The 21,435-nt window shown below is 31.2% G+C and overlaps 1 pseudogene; it reads left to right on the forward strand.

Annotated features, from left to right (window-relative positions):
• Positions 1 to 1,910: 1,910 nt before the first annotated feature.
• LOC132270141 (DNA damage-repair/toleration protein DRT100-like) overlaps positions 1,911 to 21,435 on the forward strand; it is a 48,081-nt pseudogene continuing 28,556 nt past the window's right edge.

The raw sequence follows: 21,435 nt of genomic DNA on the forward strand, positions 1-21,435 counted from the left end.
TTTCACACACACACATGAACTAGCTAGATTAATTTCTAATTTTTTCATTAAAATTTGCAAGTTTGATTTCATGTTGTGATTACTTTCTGGGATTTGAAATTATCTTAAAAGTCTGTGGAGTCAAATATTTGTTCTGTGAGATATTTTTAAAATTTCTTTAAAAGGATTTTGAATCGTGTGTTGACCGGATGATTTTAATGATTGATGATTTGTTATTTTAATTTAAAAAAAAAATTGAAAATTTTAAAACAAATTCAAAAAGATTTTGATTTATTTTTAGGTTTTTAAATTTTTCTTTGTTGATTGGATTTTTAATCACCAATGTGTTAGAATTTTTTTGGAAATTAATTTTTAAAATTTTTTTTTTTTCAAAAGAACACTATCAAGACTGTGTGTCTTAAACTGGTTCCAAAAGGTGGGAACTAGTTCAAGCTGTCAACTGGCTCAAAGCTAAAGTGGACTGTTGGTCTGGAACTGGTTCCAATGTTTAGGAACTGATTCAAGGCTTCAGGCAAAGGCTTTAAAGGCCTGTTTATGCGCACGCTGAAGAAGCATACGTCTCTCTATCTTATGTGCGAATTTTTGCCCTTCTTCCTCACATCTCCCATAACTCTCATACACCCACATATATACATCATTTATATATTTTGTTCATCATTCCATAACATATCTTGTATACATATCATTGAGGATTGAAGAACTATTACATGATGTTGAAGATTAAAATTTCAAAATGGGTTTGTGTTTGAAGTTGGAAGGTGGGTTTGAAGAACTTAGAGGATTGGTTAATTGTTTTAATTCTTCGCATGGTTGAAGCTTCGAATTGTGCTTGGGATTATACGCTTGCATTGTTGTTGAGTTTTTGGGAGGATTGAAGATCAAATCAAGCTTTATCGATAAACACCTTTGGGGTTGCACACCAGGTGTTTGATAAAATTTCTTAAAGAGTTTGTAACTTCAAAACAACAAGTTGTGTAAATCAAATGGCTTCTAAACCCTCCAAGGAAGCTAAAGGCAAAGGGATTGCAAATCCAAAGCCTCCCAAGAGGACCAGAACAAGCATTGACATTCAAGAACCCCAAGAAGGTTCCAATGTTTCAAGAAGAAGGACATTAACTCCTAGAACATCTAGCTCGTCTTCTCAAGAGGTACCATCTAGGTATCCATTTGTGTCAAAAACCGAAAAGGTGGAATTTGAACTTTGTCACGTCTATAATGCACATGCATGGAATGCTTATATTGACTACTACAAGGATAGTCCAATCAAAACTGAGAGGAATGTCAATTTAGATAAGCTTCGTGACACTGCCGGATAAAAGCTTGGGACATATATTGAAACCAACAAATGGTTGTTCTTTACCAAGCTTGGCAAAAGCTTCTTTTCTCTGGATATGGTACACTACTTCTATACCAATATTCGAGAGTTTAAGGATACTCACTTCATCGTATCACTTTTTAAGATTGATTATATGGTTGATGAAGAAGCTATTCAATTTATCGTGGACCTTCCTGCTATAGATCAGTTAACTGGACATGTTCTACCATTAGAAGTCTCAGGTCCTGAATTACCGGTGATTGTAGAAAAGATTTATGTTTCAAATTCTCCAAGGAATAATGATTACATACCAGCTCGATTTCTAACAAACGAGGCAGCGTTCTTTAATTTGTTCGCTATGGCTAACCTCGAGTATTTTGGGAAAAAGGACAAGATCACTCTTGAGAGAGCACAAGTTCTATATTTTCTTGCTAATAATGAGACTATTATACTTGCACCATCAATTGTGCAATTAATGATGGCTCACTCCAAGAAAATCTCGCGCTGAAATTCTTCACCTTTTCCTATGATCATCATGGAGTTTTACAAATTGAAGAATATTTTGATTCCTCCAAGAGCATACCATCAATGTATTATGACTGAGTTAGACGCTTGTGCTCTGAAGAAGTCACAATCAGCCCGGGAAAATGCTAGAAAGGCTAAGAGAGTTGTTGATGAGGGGTCTTCACAAGCTTCAGAGATTACTCAATTATTTCATCCCAAAGGAAATTTTTCTAAAGCAAATGCAAACCTATTGTATTCTCTTCTGCTTCAGAATCAGCAGACTATCCTTCGGAACCAAGAGATGATGATGGCTGACCTTAGAAATCTCAAACTTGACGTATGGTAGATGAGATGACAGTAGTCAGAGGTTCCTACTGAGGATGTTTCTAAGCCTACTCCTCCAAATCCGTCTATGAGAGCTGAGGATGAGGATGACTATTCAGATGGGGATGAAGATGAAGAGGCTGAAGAGGATAGGGGAGAAGACTGAAGATGATATTTTTTTATGATATAATGGTTGGGAAGATAATGATGTTGACTTTTATGCTTATTTATCATGCATCATGACATCATACACTCTATCACATGGTCATTATTTTTGGATATTTTTGGTATATGCTTTAATGACATGTTTGGATGTTTTATTTGCTTCTCTTATTTGACTCTATCCTTTGTTAATTTGTTACAAAAAGGGGGAGAACTAATGTGCTGTTAAAAGGGAGAATAATTTTTTTTTTTTTGATATTTACTTAAGGGGGAGTTTTTGTAAATTTTTATTTATAAACTTCACTGGTAGTTGTTGCCTGATATTGTGCAGGAATTTAGGTCAAGCCATATATCCAAGAAGAGAAGAGAACAGTTATATTCCGTGTTTTACCTTTAAACCAATTCGTAATTTACTTTTCTGCTTTAGGTAGATTATTCAAATTGTTTTTAGGGTTTTGTCACGAAATTGCCAAAGGGGGAGATTGTGAGATATTATTTTGTAATTTGGCAATTATCATAAACAAAACTAGTCCAAGTCAAGTTGTAATTCAAATTACTTGTAATGCAAGTTATCAAGATCGATGGCGACTATGGAATTGGAAGGCTGTTCAAAGATGATATAACTGCGATCATCACAGAAAAGGAAGAACAACATGTTAGGAAGAAATCCAAAAAGGTTAGGACACATTCCATATTTGGTTAGTTTCAAAACATACCAAAAATAGTGCCTAGAACTTTAGGAATCAAGTTTGGCAGACTTGAACTGGCTCATGATTCTTGGAACCGGTTCAAGCCATTTAAATTTAGCCTAGAAATCATTCTGTCATCCTTGAACCGGTTCAAGTCTTCAACATTAGCCTCGAAATTTATTCTGCCATACTTGAATCGGTTCCCACATTCTTGAACAGGTTCAAGAGTTTTGATAGCCTATGGAAAGTTCAATTTTCTATTTCAAATTTCTCTCCTAGTTGGTCTAGAATTGTTCCAAGTCTTATGCACGAATTTTATCATATTTTCAGAGGGACTAGGACATTCTAAAACTCTATATAAACCTTGTCATACACATAGGTTTAGATACGGCTTTTGCATTATCAGTTTATTATTCTTAAAAGCCTTAGGAAGATTTTCGTCTCAGAAATTCTTAGAGAATTTTCTGTTTGTCTTTCTAGAACATATACACATAAACACATAATGAATTTAGAGTTATGGTGTTCGAATCCTGATCGTGATCATACAATTGCATCTACATCGATCAGACAAAAGCAGATCTACTTCTACATTAAATCCAGAAGTTGAATAAAAGTAAAAGCGATCACACTTTGAAAGGGTTGAAGCATTCGAGGAGTGTTGTCTGATCTACCTGTTACTATTCTACAAAGATCAAGCATATGTCTGAGGTCAAGTTGTTGTTGGACGGGGAGTCAGAAGATTGTCAGCAGTTGGTGTTTGGTAGAATAATAAGGTATGAGCCAGAGTCAAAGTTCAGTGTACTTTGTTTCAAGCATAGTGAATCGGTTTACTTTGGACTGCACAGTCCACGAGGTTTTTCCCACGCAAACAGTTGACGTATTTTATTAATAGGGGTTTCCTCGCTAAAATCCTGGTGTCTTCTCTAACTTTACTTTGCTTTATTTTATATTGCATGATATTAATTTATTAATTGCTAAAATAAAGAAAGTTAGAAAAACACAAAATCTGTTTTTAAAATTATCAAAACTTTCTAAGTATTTTCTGCTGCGTACGACTCATACGAACAAGTGCAACCGATTCTATTTTAGAACGCAACAGGTTGTGTTTTTACTGAAAGCTACTTTTTAACCTGAGAAAAAGTGCATTCGGTTGTGTTTCAAATAGAACCGGTTGTACTTTTACCAAGAGTAAAATACAACATTTTTTACCAAAAACTCATAGCTCTTAATGAAATATGAAATATATGTCATGGAATGTGTTTCTTCACTCTCATACCTGTATAAGTGATGTTCTTATTGATACGCAATAAGCTTGCATACGTAATTTTACTTCCGACATTAAGACTCAAAAGTAAAGTAGAAATTACAAGCCGATCGGACACGTATTGACACCAAAATATACCAATTACAAAATATATGTTAGGAATATTTAATAAAAAATTATAAATATAATTAAATCATTATTATGAATATTATATTATCTAACAATGTGAGTTTATTATACTTTATAATAGAGTATTATTACATTTTAACTCCTACATTTTAATAGCCACAACGATTACAAGTTTATAAAAGGGAGTTCCCTACTATTATGTGATATGGGGTGACATGCTTCTTGAGTGTATAGAAGAATGTGAGACTAGGAGCTTATACTATTTTATACCATTTTATGTATTCAGTTTGGGGCGACTTTAACACAAGGCTAGTACACTCTTGTCTTTTTGTGGACGTACTCATAGAAGACCATTGGCTAATATGGGTTGTATCTTGGAGCCGTAATGACTTGCTTGCACTGCACGTAAGGAGGCCATACAACTTTAAAACAGTACTTGCATGTATCTCATTATCCAGGACAATTATTTCCTATCTATTTTATTATTTGTTTTCTTTTATTAATTTCCATTATCAAATAATATTATATAATTTAGTTCATTTGTATTGTTGAATTCTATGAATTATTGTTATACTCATGTCTTAATGTATTATTCATGATTAATGAAAGTTTTGTTAATTCATGTCAATGTATTATTCTTTGATATATTATTCATTTTATATAAATAAGTTTGATATGTTATATTTTTATTCTTGTAAGTTACGTTCAATTTCTCCAACCATATATACTTTAAAATGATGCATATATTTATATGTATTTACCTTAAATGAATTTTTAAAGCATTACATTGGTTGGTGAACACAAAACACTTGAACATCTTTAAGGATATATGGTGACCAGATCAAGATGCTTCAAATTTACAAAAACTCAAAGCATGTTGGCAATCACCCTTAATCGACACGTGAAAAGATTACAATTTATGCAAGATAAAGCTACCAATCAAATAACCAAACACTCTGCTACAATTGCTGATGAAATCCTTAAGGAGGACACTTAAGTGATTCTTAATAAGAATTAGAGCTCCTTTACACACCCTATCGGACGGTGAGAATGAGCATCGAAATTCAATTTTGTAAAGCCCACTGGAGGAGGCTGCCATCGAGTAGGAGGCTTCGATACACATAACACATATTTCCGACCTTAACCCTAATTTACAATATATATTAATAAAATAATACTTTGAATAATGTTATCATGAGAGCCCTTTTAAAACCAGCTCTCGTCATAAATTATGAATGTGATTCTGTCAAGCCTTTGGTCAAGGGAATCGGTGATTTCTCTCAACTAGAATATCAAGGTCCATTCGTATTTTCATATTTTGAGTAGTAGAAGAGTTTCGATAAATGTTTTGGTAAACTGAAAGAAAAAATCTTCTGTCAAACACAGACACACAAGCAGAATGTAAGTGATAGCTACTGTGAGATATATATATATATATTTTGTAATTGGCGAATTTCGTTGTCAAAATAAGTCCGATCGAGTTATAAAATTTTGGTTCAGAATTTCAAAATTCAAGATTGGTTGTAGATTTGAAGAAGTTCAAGTGTTCATACTTAAATACACTCCGAAATCATGAGAACAATACTTTAGAGAGGTAAGAGAGTGTGTGAGTACACTTGGGAGGATTAAACTTAAGTTTTTAGGGAGAACTTTTGAACTGGTTCAAGTATTTTGGAACATGTTCAACTTTTAAGGCTTTTTAGTGGTTTTCAAGTCTGGCCAACTTGAACCGATTCAATCACCCTGAACCGGTTCAAGTGTCAAAGTTGTTTTGTCACGAAAAATCACTGGCCAACTTGAACCGGTTCAACCACCTTGAACGGTTCAAGGTCTTCAGATCTTTTTGGTAACTTACCTTCCTAGTCTGTTTTGATTCCTATCTTGGATAGACTTTATTCCAAAAACCTATGCACGAAATTGACTTGGTTTCTAAGTATTTTTAGGTCTTCCAAACTTCTATATAATTTCTTTTTTACTTAACATTGATGTACGGCTTTTTGGAAGAAAAAAAAATCATTATTTTTAGAGATATTTTTCAGAAAATCAAATCTAAAATTTTTGTTTTTGTTTTGAGAACACACACATACATATACGAGTAATTTAGAAGTGTTATTCTCTATCTTATCAGAATTGGAGCATAATTGAAGATTCAGAAATTCCGAAAAGCAGATCCATTTCTTTTACAACAAATTCAGATTCTAAGAAGAAGAATTTCAGATCAAATTTTAAAGGGATCTAGGCATTTGCAGAGTGCTGTTGATCTATCGGCAATCCTTTTACAAGATTCGATGTATAAGTCTGAAGTCGAGATATGTTGAACAGGAAGTCGTAAAGCCAGAATTTTTCAGCAGATTGGGTCTTGGTAAATTGAAAGGGTGTGAGCCTGAGTCAAAGTTCAGTGTACTTTGCTCAGACATAGTGGATCATTTATGCTCGGGACAACGCAAAAATCCTCGAGGTTTTCTAATTGGTTTTCTTGTTAAAATCCTAGTGTCATCTTTCTAACTTTACTTGCTTTACTTTTCAGTATTTATCTTCGTGATTGTGGATATTTAATTGGTTATATTTCTTGGATAAATTAATCAATAACAAAAAAATTGGGCAAGCTAACCTAATAATCTCATCTATGTCATTTAGGGATTTAATCACTACTAAATTAATAGCTTTCGCACCGCGTAACTCATAATTACTACTTCTTTTTTTCTTTTACCTAGAAGCAAAAATAAAAACTATGCCAAACGATCCTTAAGAAATTGGTGTGGCTTTACTATAGGAGAGTCATTGAGGGCAAAAAAGGGTACTTTTTCCCCAAAAAGGATCGAATATAAAAGTTTTCTCTTTTTGTTTTCTTATGATGTTGATGCACGTGTCACCTCAATAATTAATTGCCTAAAATTGACAGTTGAAAACGATGGATGCCAACTAATCTCTAATTATTATACTTAGTTTGGAATAAACATTCATTATTTTAAGAGGGCCTTTTTTAGAGAGATTTTTTTAAAAATCAAATCTGATTTTTCTATTTTTGTTTTGAGAACACACACATACATATACGAGTGATTTAGAAGTGTTGTTCTTAATTTCATCAGAATTGAAGCATAATTGAAGATTCAGAAATTTCAAAAAGCAGATCTATTTCTTCTATAAGAAAATTCAGATTCTAAAAAGAAGAATTTCAGATAACACTTTGAAGGGATCAAGGCACTTACAGAATGTTGTTAATCTACTAGCAATCCTTCGATAAGGTTCAAGACATAAATCTGAAGTTGAGAGCTGTTGGATGGGAAGTCGCAAAGCCAAACGAGTTTAGCAAATTGGGTTTTGGTAGAGTAAAGGGGTGTGAGCCTGAGTTAAGGTTCAGTGTACTTTGCTTCATACATAATAGATCATTTACGCTTGGGACAATGCAAAAATCCTCGAGTTTTTTCGATTGGTTTCCTCTCTAAAATTTTTGTGTCATCTCTCTAACTTTACTTACTTTATTTTTCAGTATTTATTTTTGTAATTGTAGATGTTTAATTAGTCATATTGATTGGATAAATTAATCAATCATAAAAAATTTGGACTATTTGACCTAATAATCTCATTTAAAGATTTAATCATAATTAAATCAATTAATAACTCTCGCACCATATAAATCACCGTGAAACTCACAAGTACCGCTTCTTTTTTTCTTTTACCTAAAAATATAAATAAAAACTATGTCAAATGAGCCTTAACAAATTGGGTGTGGCTTCACCGTAGGAGAGCCATTGAGGGCAAAAGAGGGTACCTTTTCCCCCGGAAAAGATCAATATAAAAGTTTTCTCTTTTTGTTTTCTTATGATGTTGATGCACCTGTCACCTCAATAATTTATCACCTAAAATTGACAGTTGAAAACGATGGATGCCAACTAATCTCTAATTATTATACTTAGTTTGTAACCAATTAGGATCTCCAAATCTGATTGTGACCTTAATTTAATTAACTTTGTTTTGATTAATCAAATCACTAAATGACACAACGTAATAACCCATTGAGAATAGTGCAAGCACTTTAATATTGGTAGATTAGTAGATAATATATACTAGTAGTATATTAAATGGTGAAAACTTCCACTGATCTTGGTATCACCCACCACATATGACAGTATATCTCGAATCACAGTAAAAAAGTAGTCTTGATGCATCCATAAATTGTCTCCTTTTATCATACGTAATGTTAAAAATAATAATAAGGGTTAAGTGTATTAAATTGTCTCAATTATTTATGACCAAATTATAAAAAACCCCCTTAAACTTAAAAAGACCTCCTAAACTATAAGAGTGTTGCAATTTACCCATACAATAAAACAACCGTTTAACTAAGAAATGAAATTATCATTATGTCCATTAATTAAACTATGTCATTTCATTACTTTAAATATTGATGTGGCACTTGTAATCCCTATATCAAATTCCTATCTTAATCAATAATTTTGCTAACGGGACAAAAAAAACAATTCCCTCTTCAATTACTTTTAAACATATTAAAAATACTTGTTTATATTTACAGATAATATATATATATATATATATATATAACAAATTTGCTTTTCTTCCCCATCCAAGGACGCCATCACCGCCCGGCACTTAAGATGAAAATTAAACACATTTGTCGACAAATCCAACCCAATTGAAGAATACCCAGATCATTAACAACTTCGATCAACTAAAAAATTCAAGCTTTGTATTATTATAACATGATTGGAAAAACAATTAAGGGAACGACAAATGTAGCTGGATATATATATATATAAATGGAACGTATATATACATTATTTCTATATAATGTTTATTTAATAGTCATAAGGTTATTTTTGCCATTTTAAATTTTTGTTTAAACAGGTGTATGTCACGTGCTTCCTGGACGTTAAAGTTTGGACGGTCAATTAATAGTTTGCAAGTAATAGAATGGTTTAGGGGGTTAAGTGTCTTTTTGATAGTTCAGGAGAATTTTTTGATACAAAGAAGAAAATTTAGGGAGGATTTAATGCACTTTAACCCTAATAATAATAATAATCATAATAATTTACAAATCCAAACCTAATATACAATGACGTACAAGTTAAGAGTTTAGTTAATAATTTATTCACACCATTAATGTAGGATCGTACTTTGTTAAGTGAACTCACAATCACTCCATGTTGTTATTAGCTTTTTTATATTTTGGAGTTGATTTTTATGAATAACTTCTTTTTATTATGCTTAGTAGACATGCATGTGCATTTTAAAATTTAGTATCATGCAAATGGTAAAAATATCTTTAGCTCTCGCCGGACAAGCATGTTGTTTTAGATATTTTTAGTATTACTTTATAATGATAAATACTATTTCAGCAAAGGGATCGTTTTATTTCATGTTTTTGTGATCAAAGTATTGAAAAATAAAAATAATTGGCGAAAAGATAAAATTCGAAACACCTAATCTTTTTGGAGTCTGTTTTTAATTTTTATTTATTTATTTTGCTTTAAAATTTGTATGTTTTTATCTAATTTAATTTTTATCTGTATATTACCATTGATGGCTTAACCTTCAGGCCTTTACAATTATAAGAGAAGAAAAAAAAAAAAAAAAAAAAAAGCCTTTTGATAATTCACTGATTCATAGGACACTTTTTTGGCTTCTCTACCTAACTGTAAATGCTGACTGACTCACTGACATAGACTACTGAAATGTTTTGGAAGTAATTCCATGTCATCTCAACGAGGATCGAGATAGAAGAGGAGGAGAACACAATTACCAGTTTTTTTTTATTTTATTTATTTATTTATTTATTTTTAGTCCCGAAACATTAACCTAGAATTTGAAAGTTTAGATCCAAATCCGCTAGCATACGATTTTTTTGCGATCACCAAAACACTTTTCTTTTTTGTTTTGAAACATTGTGCAAGATTTTTAAATTTCCAAACACGCTTTTGTTGAATAAATCACAGTATTTTAAAAACATTGCATTTGTTTCATATGAAATCGAAAACGCAAAACAGAATCAGTTGGCAAGCAGTGCTATATATGTTAAAGGCCTTGAAAATAACCCAAACTTGTTAAGATGGAATATGTTAGAAATATTTCTTATTTGTGTTGAAGAATGTGAATTTTTTTTTATTGTTAGTTTTTGTTTCTTTAAATATTTTAATTAAGTTGTTACAATGTTTTCGTTGACGTATTTATATTGGTCTACTAATTCCTTTTTTGGGTGCTGTTTTTGTTTATCTATCAATATCTATATATCTATACTATTATTAAAAGTACAAAAAGATTAGAGAATTTCAAATAATTGATTTATAATTAATTTAATAATATCTGATAAGGATAAAAATAATAGGCAGCTCAAAGTCAAAAGAGAATTCATATTGAATCCTTATCGGATATTTAATTGTCGAGTACTAATTTGACCGTCGGAGTGCACCTGACCGGCACCATGCCGGTCATCACTTCTCTTGTCTTGTAGGAATTGTCACAAACTCCGGAGCGTGTAGATTTTTGGTATCAACAGTTGGCGTCGTCTGTGGGAACGTATATTAGTCCCAACAAATTATGGTTCGTACAAGGGAAATCTACGACAAAACTTAAAAGCAATTCAGTCCCTTTACAATCTGGCTTTCTCTAAAAGAAAGAGAACAGTTCATGGATTGCATGGCCAAAAGTAAGGGTACAGTTGCTCAATCCGGTAAAATTGCTAGAAAGTCCCGCCCGACCGCTAGCAGTTGTTTCATCATCGCTGTTAATCGGGTAAGTTTCATGCATTACGCGTATATCAAAATATATGTATACACTTCCTCACATGATTTAAAGAGAAACAATTTTTTGTTCACAAAAAATAAAAAAATAAATAAAATAAAAAAATTGTGGGTACTGTTCACAGGGTGTAGAAAAAAAAAATTATTTTGTGAGTACTATTCACATCAATAGTACCCGCGGGTACTGTTCTCAGGGTGTAGAAAAAAAAATTATTTTGTAAGTACTATTCACATGAACAGTACCCACGGGTACTGTTCACAGGGTTTAAAAAAATAAAATAAAAAAAAAGTTTCTTATTCTAGAGAACAATCGTTAGCTCCATTGATGATTTTGGTCTTATGATGCTCAATGATAAATTTTTGTCTTAATTGTATCTATTCTGATATATATAAATATGTATATATATTATCCGTTCAAACTGGACATCTGTTCTTTTATTTTTGCTTTGCTAACTTTGCAAATAGAAAGAGAACACTAGTGTTCCTTGTACGCGAGAGGCAAGCTTGGGAATGGGGGCAGAAAGTTAACCTCTCTTATTAAAGATACGAGCTCACGAAACTCTGAAAAATCAGTTATTCACGAGGATGAACCTCCCATAATAAAAGGATAAGTTCATGAAGCTCGTAATTGCCATTCCCGGTATTATAAGGGATTCATATAAAAGCGCACCATACTATAAGGGCTCGAACTGAATGAAGCTCGTAATTGTTGTCCTCCGTATTAAAAGGGGTCGAAATCAACTTGTAAAATATACCTCCCTTTTTAAAGGGCGAGCTGAGTGAAACTCGTAAAATATATTTTCCTTTTTAAAAGGCGAGTTGAATGAAACTCGTAATTACCATCCCCGTATTATAAGGGATTGATATAAAAGTGCCCCGTACTATAAAGGTCCGAGCTGAATAAAGCTCGTAATTGTTATCCTCCGTATTAAAAGGGGTTGAAATCAACTTGTAAAATATACTTCCCTTTTTAAAGGGCGAGCTGAGTGAAGCTCGTAAAATATATTTTTCTTTTCAAAAGACGACGAGCTGAGTAAAGCTCGTAAATATACTTCTTTTTTTTAAAAGGTAAGCTCATTCAGCTTAAAGAAAGCCTACTCCCTCAACTCATGAAGTTCGAACAAATCTTAAGAGATCAACCAAAAAAGGTTGCCCAACAAGGGTTAACCTAAAAAAGAGATTGATTTATGCCAAAGAGACGTCACTCAAAAAAACACTTTTGACATTCTCGATACTTGACAGGCAAGCACGAGAATGGGGGGCAACTGATAAGGATAAAAATAATAGGCAGCTCAAAGTCAAAAGAGAAATAAGATAAGGGTAAGGGATATATCTTACCCAAAATCTCCATGGAATCATAATACCATATGTAACCAGAGTTACCATTCCTATAAGAAGGGAACGATATCATCTTGGATTAGGGAGAATCTCGCTTGAAAAACTACTACCATTAATGTTTCTATAAAAGAAAGGATCAGTCAACCTAAAAAGGTACGCCATAAATTTCATATTGAATCCTTATCGGATATTTAATCGTCGAGTACTAACTTGACCGTCGGAGTGCACCTGACCGGCACCACGCCGGTCATCACTTCTCTTGTCTTGCAGAAATTGTCACAAACTCCGGAGCGTGTAGATTTTTGGCATCAACAAGATCAATTTTTATCTTCTTAATTAATATTATTATGAGTTTTTTTATTTTTTTAATTAATATTATTTATATATAATAAATAATAATGTAAAATTATTCTTCTATATATATAAATTTTTATTTTTTTAATTTTTTTTATTTTACAGTTACACACATATCACGTATGTTTTACTAATTTTGTTAAATATTTGTTGTACTTTGCTTCTTCTAGACTACACTCTGGGGCTCTTTTTAGGCTTCTTGTTGCTTCCGCAGTTGAGCTTTCATGGGCTTTTCTTTCCTATTAGTCTTTGGGCTTTTCATAGGGCCTGCTCTAGATTCTGATGTAGACATTCATTTACATTTAAAGTTCCAATTAACTAAAAGAAAGAAATAAAAAGTATGAATAACTTCGATTGTGAAGATTTTGAGTAATGTACCAATGGGCTTGGCAAAGTTGAGAGTTCGAGTCTGTTTAGAGCAATAATATTGTGAGTGCATGTAAGTTTGCTTGAACTAGCTAAAATAAGGATAAGGTGCATCATGCAAACTTATATATATATATATATATAGAGCAATAATATTGTGAGTGCATGTAAGTTTAGCTAAAATTTATATATATATATTTTAGCTAGTTCAAGCAAACTTACATGCACTCACAATATTATTGCTCTCTCTCTCTATATATATATATAAGTTTGCATGATGCACCTTATCCTTATTTTAGCTAGTTCAAGCAAACTTACATGCACTCACAATATTATTGCTCTATATATATATCTATATATATATATATATATATATAAAAGTTTGCATGATGCACCTTTTCCTTGTTAGTCTTACGTATAAAAATGCCCACAAGAAATTGATAAGGTGCGTTTTTTTTTAAGACGAGCCTATATACAGGATTGTCCCCCTGAAAATTTTTCATTATTAATATACCTTACTAATTTGTTATTTTTTAGATATATGCCCCTGAAATATTACTATTTCCCCCCTAAAATTACTTAAAAAATTCATATTGCCCCCCTCATATTATTTTATGGATCCATTCCTGATCATTTCCCACCTATTTGTGGGAGCTAGCGCCACATAGACAAGTAAGCACTGAAGAGACATCTGCATGCCATGATAGAGTTGATTTCCAAAACCGTCCACATTTGTGCCGACGAACTTAGAAATTTATTTCAATGGGGGCAACTTTGAACAATAATGAGATAAAAAAATAAAATTCTTGAAATAAAAGTGAACTTAAATATAGATTGATAATATTTTCTTAAAGTACATTCACAATAGTTCACAACTAGTTTCATATTTTTAAAATGTTACAAGAATGCTAAATATACCACCAAGGTAGTAACTCAGTGATATATCCTGTACTTATCAAAGTGAAAGTTCTAAATTTAAGTATTTACAAGGGTAAAATGTATGGTGTATAATTTTTAGAAGAAAAAAAATAAACAATGCTAAATTTGTATTTCTCAATCTATTCGTGACAATCTTAACTAGTAGGATCAATGGCAAGGTCAAAAGCAAATAAACTAATAAATATAGTTTTTTTTTCGTCTCAACTAAAAATTAATTAGGACTTCTATACCATCTTAGGACTTGCACTTCTTCTATTAAGAGATAGATTGTCAACGAAAAGAATAAAAAAAAAAAATATATATATATATATATATATATATATATATATATATTATTTAGTTATTCGAAGAGCGAGTTGTGCATGACAGAGGGAGGGATAATAGTTTGCCGACTAAAAATGATGGAGTTCTTGACTACTGTTTATGTGCAAAGGCGTAGAGTGTGAGAAGAAAAAAAGTAATGGGGCAAAAGATAAAAGTTATGGGGGTATTTATGTAATTACTCAAAATTTTGAAGTAAAAATAGGATTATTTAAAAATTCAGTGGGGGGTGAGTACTCCGCTGAGCCTTACGTAACTCTGTCCTTATGTGTGGAGATCAGAGGGAATTGAAAGATTGTAAAATATTAGAAAGGTTGTAAAGATTTGTAAGATAGAGAAAATTCCAGAAGTATTTAGTTTTATATAATTTTAAATATTTAGATGGAGAGTTTTAGAGGTTGCTTTCAACCATACTGTAAAACCCTTACTTTTCGTATATAGATAGATATGCATGGAGAGGAAGCTAGAGTCATAATTAAAGGAGAAATACAAAGCTCGTAAATTTCGAGCACGAAAATTCTTGTTAGGAGGGTAGGGTGTAAAATCCTTAATTTTCGAATATAAATAGATTTGCATGGAGATATATATATATATATATATATATATATATATATATATATTTGAATATATATTAGAATATATATTTGAACGATATATTAGAGATAATAGTTTTTTTTTTTTTTTCGAAGTTTAAATTTTTAGAGAATTCTTGGATAAGCTCACCTGTGAGATTATATATCCTTATATAACTCTATCACCACTTTGTTTATATTACATATATATATACCGAGATCTGATGTTGTGTCTCTTTGCGGTGGAAGGAAAGAAGGATTTTCGATAACAAAGAAGTTAATCTTGCATTGTATACTTACATATACACGTAACTTTGCCTATTAGGATTGATTGAAAATTATTGTAGCATGAATTAATCTAATGATGACCGGGAAAAGAAGATATGTATACGTGAATTGCATAAATCCTTGAAATTAACCTGTTTGTTTATGAATTTTTTTCTTAATTTCTTATGATGATATTATAAATGTTTATTACTCCAGCGAATGAAACCTAGTTTTGCAATGATCAAAAGACTTGATGTGAATGTATATTGACCATGACTAATGACTATGACTATGAAACTTATTGGTTCAGAGTAATGAATGATAGTTATATTCTAGCATAGATGAAAGGTGTGTGATACACATGCATGGCGATATATGTAGCCTCATGTGAGGACTCGTTTCCAGAATCGTATGGATGATTATGCTTGCGTTGTTATATACAGATTTATATGTTTATTATATATTTTATATACTTGATGAAGGCATTTTTAGAACTGGGATCATTTTGTGTATAGAATAGTGTGTATTAGGATGACTGGTTTAATGTGTAGACATCATCACATGGTTGGTACGTAATTGAGGTGGTTTGAAAGACCATGATGGATTGGTTATGAAATCTGATTTGTAATGTTAATCTTAGTAGAACAAGTTGGGGAAGGAGACCCACTTTCTCCTGTGCAAAACAGAGTCATTTTTCTTTTAATTAATTACTATAATTATTTGATTTTAATTGAAGAAAAATAGAAAAGAAATAGTTTTCATATTTCAAAAATTACTCTAAATTCTAGAATATTAGACTTTATTATAATGGACTTAAATGTGGTAACTGATTTTTAGATGATGTTTATAAGGTACGTTAACTAAATTAAAACCCGAAAAAGATTACTTTCAATACTAAAATTGAGAGTACGAAAAATCTATTAAGAGTTAGATTATGAGATTTTGGAGGGACTTACATGTAATGTAATGCTCTGTCCAGAATTTTGTATTCTCACTGATTGAAAAGTGTACTTTGTCGCATTATTTATTATTTTAATTTATTAATATTAATGCCATCCATAATTCACCATAATTGATATTTAAAGGATAAATTTGGATTCTTCATAGGGGTAGTTCGGGACGGACTCTATGATAACTTTTGGGTACAGTCTGGGACTTACCTATTTGGGAGTGCACTATCTTTCTATTATGGCCATTGAGTTTTACGTGCCCTTATTGTGTGGACGTGGTCCGGAATTATCTGGGACCGGAGTAGACATAAAACTCAACCACACTTGTGTTTTCGGTAGTCCGAAACTATACGATTCACACCACTTTATTAGAGGGGAGCCCGGAGCTCATGTGAAATATGTGAATTTAATAAAAATTAAATGATGGGTATTGAGTTTATAATTAACTAATGTTATGCATCATTGATTAATGCACTCATTTGAGTTGCTTTTATATACGGTAATACAAAGTAGGGCTGCAACTTAGGCGAGTTGGGCGGGTTTGAGGTATAACTTGAACCCAACCCACCATATGAAATGCTAAACCCAAGCACAACTCTAACCCTATCCTCAACCTTAACTACTCAACTCAAGCCCAACCCATTCTTCTATTTTTAAATTTGGGCTTGCAACTCGGGCTTAGATTCTGAGTAAAAACTTTGGGTTAATTTGGGTTACTCAAATAGCTAATCCTTATACCGAAAATTTAATATGATCTTAAATTAGTCTTAGATTAAATTACTCTTAAATAAGAAAAAAATTTAAAGATTTTTTTGTAAATTTTTAATAAACTAAAAACAAATTTTTAGAAAATTAATTCTCTTAAATGTTAATATACAATAAATTAAGATTTAACAAAAGAAGTTGAAAAGAAAAAAAGTAATCATATTTTAAATATTATATATAATGTATTTAAAAGTAAAAATATATATGAAAATAATATTAGAATTCGGGTTCGGGTTAGCTCGTGTTGCTAACACTTCAACCTAAGCCCAACCCTAATTAAATTTGGGTTGAGATTTTTCAACCTAAATCCGACCCTAATTGTAAAAATGATTGCCTAAGATCGTGAAAAATTGGGCTGGGCTCGGGTTAGGTTCGGGTTACCCAACCCAAGTTGCACCCTTAATACAAAGTAAGGTTAGCTTGCTGAATGATGATTATGTTTATCATTTTTTACTGAGTTTCTGAGCTTACCCCATTATTACATTTTAAGTACATGTTGAGTAGGAACGTGTCGGGATTTATAAACGGCAATGGATTTTAACTCGTTGCACATTTATTTGTTTTAGCTTAGTTTTCCTTTATTTTTATTATTATGGCAAAGTACAGAAAATCCCTCTCTACTTATAATATTTTCCAAGAAACCCCCCTCGTCTAATTTTTTACCAAGGAACCTCCCTCGACTAGTAGCCCTTTCCAATAAATTCCATTTGCCTAATTTTTTACCAAAGAACCCCCCCTTAACTATCTAAGGGGGTAAAAGAGTTGATTTTTGAACCAAAATATCTTTTTATTTAAATTTTAATTATCTCGAATTTCAAAAATTCATATCTCACAAACCGTACATCCAATTATTGCAAATAATATATGCATGGAAAGCTTATAAAATAAGGATTCTAGAAATATAAGATTTGTTTAACAAAGCTTCATAGCTAGAGAGAAATAGATAATCTAAAAATCTACTGCAACAGTCTTATTTTATTTTATTTTTTTATAAAATACTCAGGTTATTTGTAAGAAAATTTTCAGAATTATTCATTTTCTTATAGAGCATAATGTATAAAAAAATTAGCCCCAATAAAGACCGGATATTCATTTTTAAATGGTGAGCCTAGAAAAGAATGAAAATACTTTGACGCAAAATATAATATCTCATTAAATCAATCTCTGTTGGGGCAAAAAAAAATTTTATATATTTGGTTCCATATGTAAGTGAATAATTCTGAAAATTTTCTTACAAATATCTCGAATATTTTATTTTTTAAAAATAAAATAAGATCGTAAGAGTAGATTTTTAGATTGCCTATTTCTCTCTAATTATGAAGGTTTGTTTTACAAATCTTATATTTCTAGAATATTTATTTTATAAGCTTTCCGTGCATATATCATTTACAATTTTTAAATGTACGATATGTGAGATATGAATTTTTGAAGTTCAGAAAAATTAAGATTTAAATTAAATGGTATTTTGGTCCAACTATCAACTCTTTTACCCCCTTCAGATAGTTGAGGGGGGTTCTTTGGTAAAAAATTAAACAATGGAGATTTATTAGAAAAATACTACAAGTTGAGGGGGGTTCTTTGCTAAAAAAAAATAGACATGGAGATTTACTGGAAAATGTTACAAGTCGAGGGTTTTTCTGTACTTTACCCTTATTATTATAATCATTGTAATAAATATTATGTTATTTTGTGGAATTGAATTAGTCAAAAAAAACTTTAATTATTTATTTAAACAATGCTATTGTTATCAAGAAAGATTTCATGTAATAAATTGTTAGATGGAATTTCACCTAGATTTATTTTTTATTGTGGGTGGTTGTTGAGATTTAATGTAAGTTGAACTCCAAATTTTATATACGGGACAATGGATTCTTGTGTTAAAATTTTGGAGTGTGACATATACATTGTAAATTCGTAATTCATCCTAACTATTCATAGAAAGAGGTGAGAGTGTTATTTGTACAATGTCATCAGTAGAAATGAAGCAACCCCGAACAATGAAACAAGTATTCTTGACTTTTGTCAATTAAAGAGTTCAAGAGTCTTCGTGCAAAGCTCAGAAAACCACCTCAAACAAAGTTGATAACACAAAAGAGAAAAACCACATCACACAAACTCACTCTTTATCGCCGATGACAAGCTGCCTCTAATTAAGAAGCTGAATTCTGAGCAATGAGAAATTACATGTTGTGAGCATTAAGGATATATATTTAATGTAAGACTTAAAAGATTTTAGATGTATAAATAATTAAGAGTAAGTCTTTCATTCTCATTATAGATGACAAAACTAATATTAATTATTTATTGATTAAATTTTCTAAAATTATTTAATAATTTCTTTCAAATTTAATGATATTTTGCTGATTAAACTTGTTTTGGGAATATTGTCACATGAAAATATATTTTAATTTTGAAAATTAGAGGCAAGAACACACATTTGATCCATTCTGTCTGATATTGTTTGAATAATTTGACCCAAAAAAAAAGGGTGAAATGCAAAAAAAAAATCCCAGCTATATAAAAATGTGCAATAAATACCCCGTTCTTTATACCGTGCATATAAATCCCTATAATTTGAAGATTTGTGGAAATTGCCATTTGGTCATCAACGTAACATTATTAGTGTATTCAACTAATATAAATGCACCATATCAGCTTTTTGTCGGTATGTTTTACGCGTACACGGGACAAATTTTATAAGTTAGCAACGATGAACTTTTATTAAAGCGGTTTAGATTGGCACGCCAACAACATAGTATGTTTGGCTCAACTAATATCTATTCCACACGAAGAATGTTTTTATAGGTACTATATATCATTGTATATTTTATACGTGTTTTTGAATTGCTCCAAATTAATATACAAAATTTATAAACACATACAAAAATTCCAATTTAATAAATGCGGATAAAGAAATAAGAAACAAACTCCACTGCCAATAACTTATGCAAGTTTGGGTCGGAGATGGTTCACATTTAAAGACGTGTATTCCGTGTTATTTATTTGGTTTTCCTCTTGGTATAAAAATAAAATAAAAAGAATTATAATTTCAATAATAATAAGAGTATGTTAGGCCATAACTTTTAAAGCTCTTTGGGCAAGCTTTATGCAAAGACAAGCTCTTAGGTTTTTTAAATAAAAAATAAAATTTTAAAACTTCTTAACCGTTGAATTGTCAGGAGGTGCAAATATAAATATGAAAGGGTGTTTGACAGTGCTTGTTGTTGACCTTAAGGACTCCATCTAAGAACAATCTAGAGGTTTTGATGATAACAAATCATTAATGATGTTTAAGGACTAATGTTTACATTGAGTATTATATAGATTATTCACATTCAAAAAATGACCTCAATGAAGCTATAAAGATCATTCCAAGTATACCATTATTCAAGATCACATCTATGGAAAGTAAAGGAGATAAAGGAACATGAAGTCGTAAGGAACTAAATGCAGAGTCCATCCATAGATAGTTTGGACTACAACGAGTAAGAAAGAAACTCAAAGAAATGAAAAAAGCAAGTCTACCTGAAAGCTTACACGATCATGGACAAAGCATGAAGAAAGGGGTAGATAGGATGGTGAGTGTTTAGGATTCAATGTCAAAGTATTTATGAATATATTTGAAACTCATCTCTATAGGACCATGCATATCATATCATCATTCATATGTTCCTATATATATTAGCAATATACTATGTACTTTATTCATATATAATTACACATGAAGTCATTGCTAAAGAGTGAATTAGTTCAAGCTTGTATAAGCTTTGAAAGAACTCATCACTTGTGCTAGAAATGTTAAGACCATGCACATCGATCATATAATTTTCATTAACAATTAAGGCATGAGAAACCTTCATTACCATGAGTTTGTAACGGACATTAGAACCCCAGAATGAGCATCATGAAAAACTGTGTTTTTGGCTAAGTGTGAAAAATGAATTTTTAAAATAATGATTATTTCAAAATAATTTTTCCCAGTAATAACTCTTTATACTTCAACTAGCCTAAACTGATTTTATCAGAATTTATAACCAAGTCTACATTGGTCTACATACGGATTCATTTTTACCAAAACTATCGGAAATCCAAATTTGTACTAAAACTAAATTTTTACATTTTGATTTAGTTGGATTTCAATTTTCTTATCTTTTTATTGAATCCAAATAGGGGGTATGTAATACCCCTAGTTTTAAAAGAGATATAATTGAAATTTTACTATTTATTTTATTATTTTCATTATTTAATTTTAGTATTATTAGGTAGTTATGTGGCTAGGTGTTTTGGTGGTTTCCTCTTTTATGTGAAATTAAATTACACTGCTAGATGGGGATTCATTTTTACAACACTATAATAATGGTGGTTGTTAGTGTCTTGGGGATTCGTGAGGTTGTGGAAGGTAAAGATCACTGTAATGC

The sequence above is a fragment of the Cornus florida genome, unplaced genomic scaffold, assembly GCF_030987335.1.
Source record: "Cornus florida cultivar Cherokee Brave unplaced genomic scaffold, ASM3098733v1 CherokeeBrave_3.0.0_Hap2_Chr08, whole genome shotgun sequence".
Taxonomy (NCBI): domain Eukaryota; kingdom Viridiplantae; phylum Streptophyta; class Magnoliopsida; order Cornales; family Cornaceae; genus Cornus; species Cornus florida.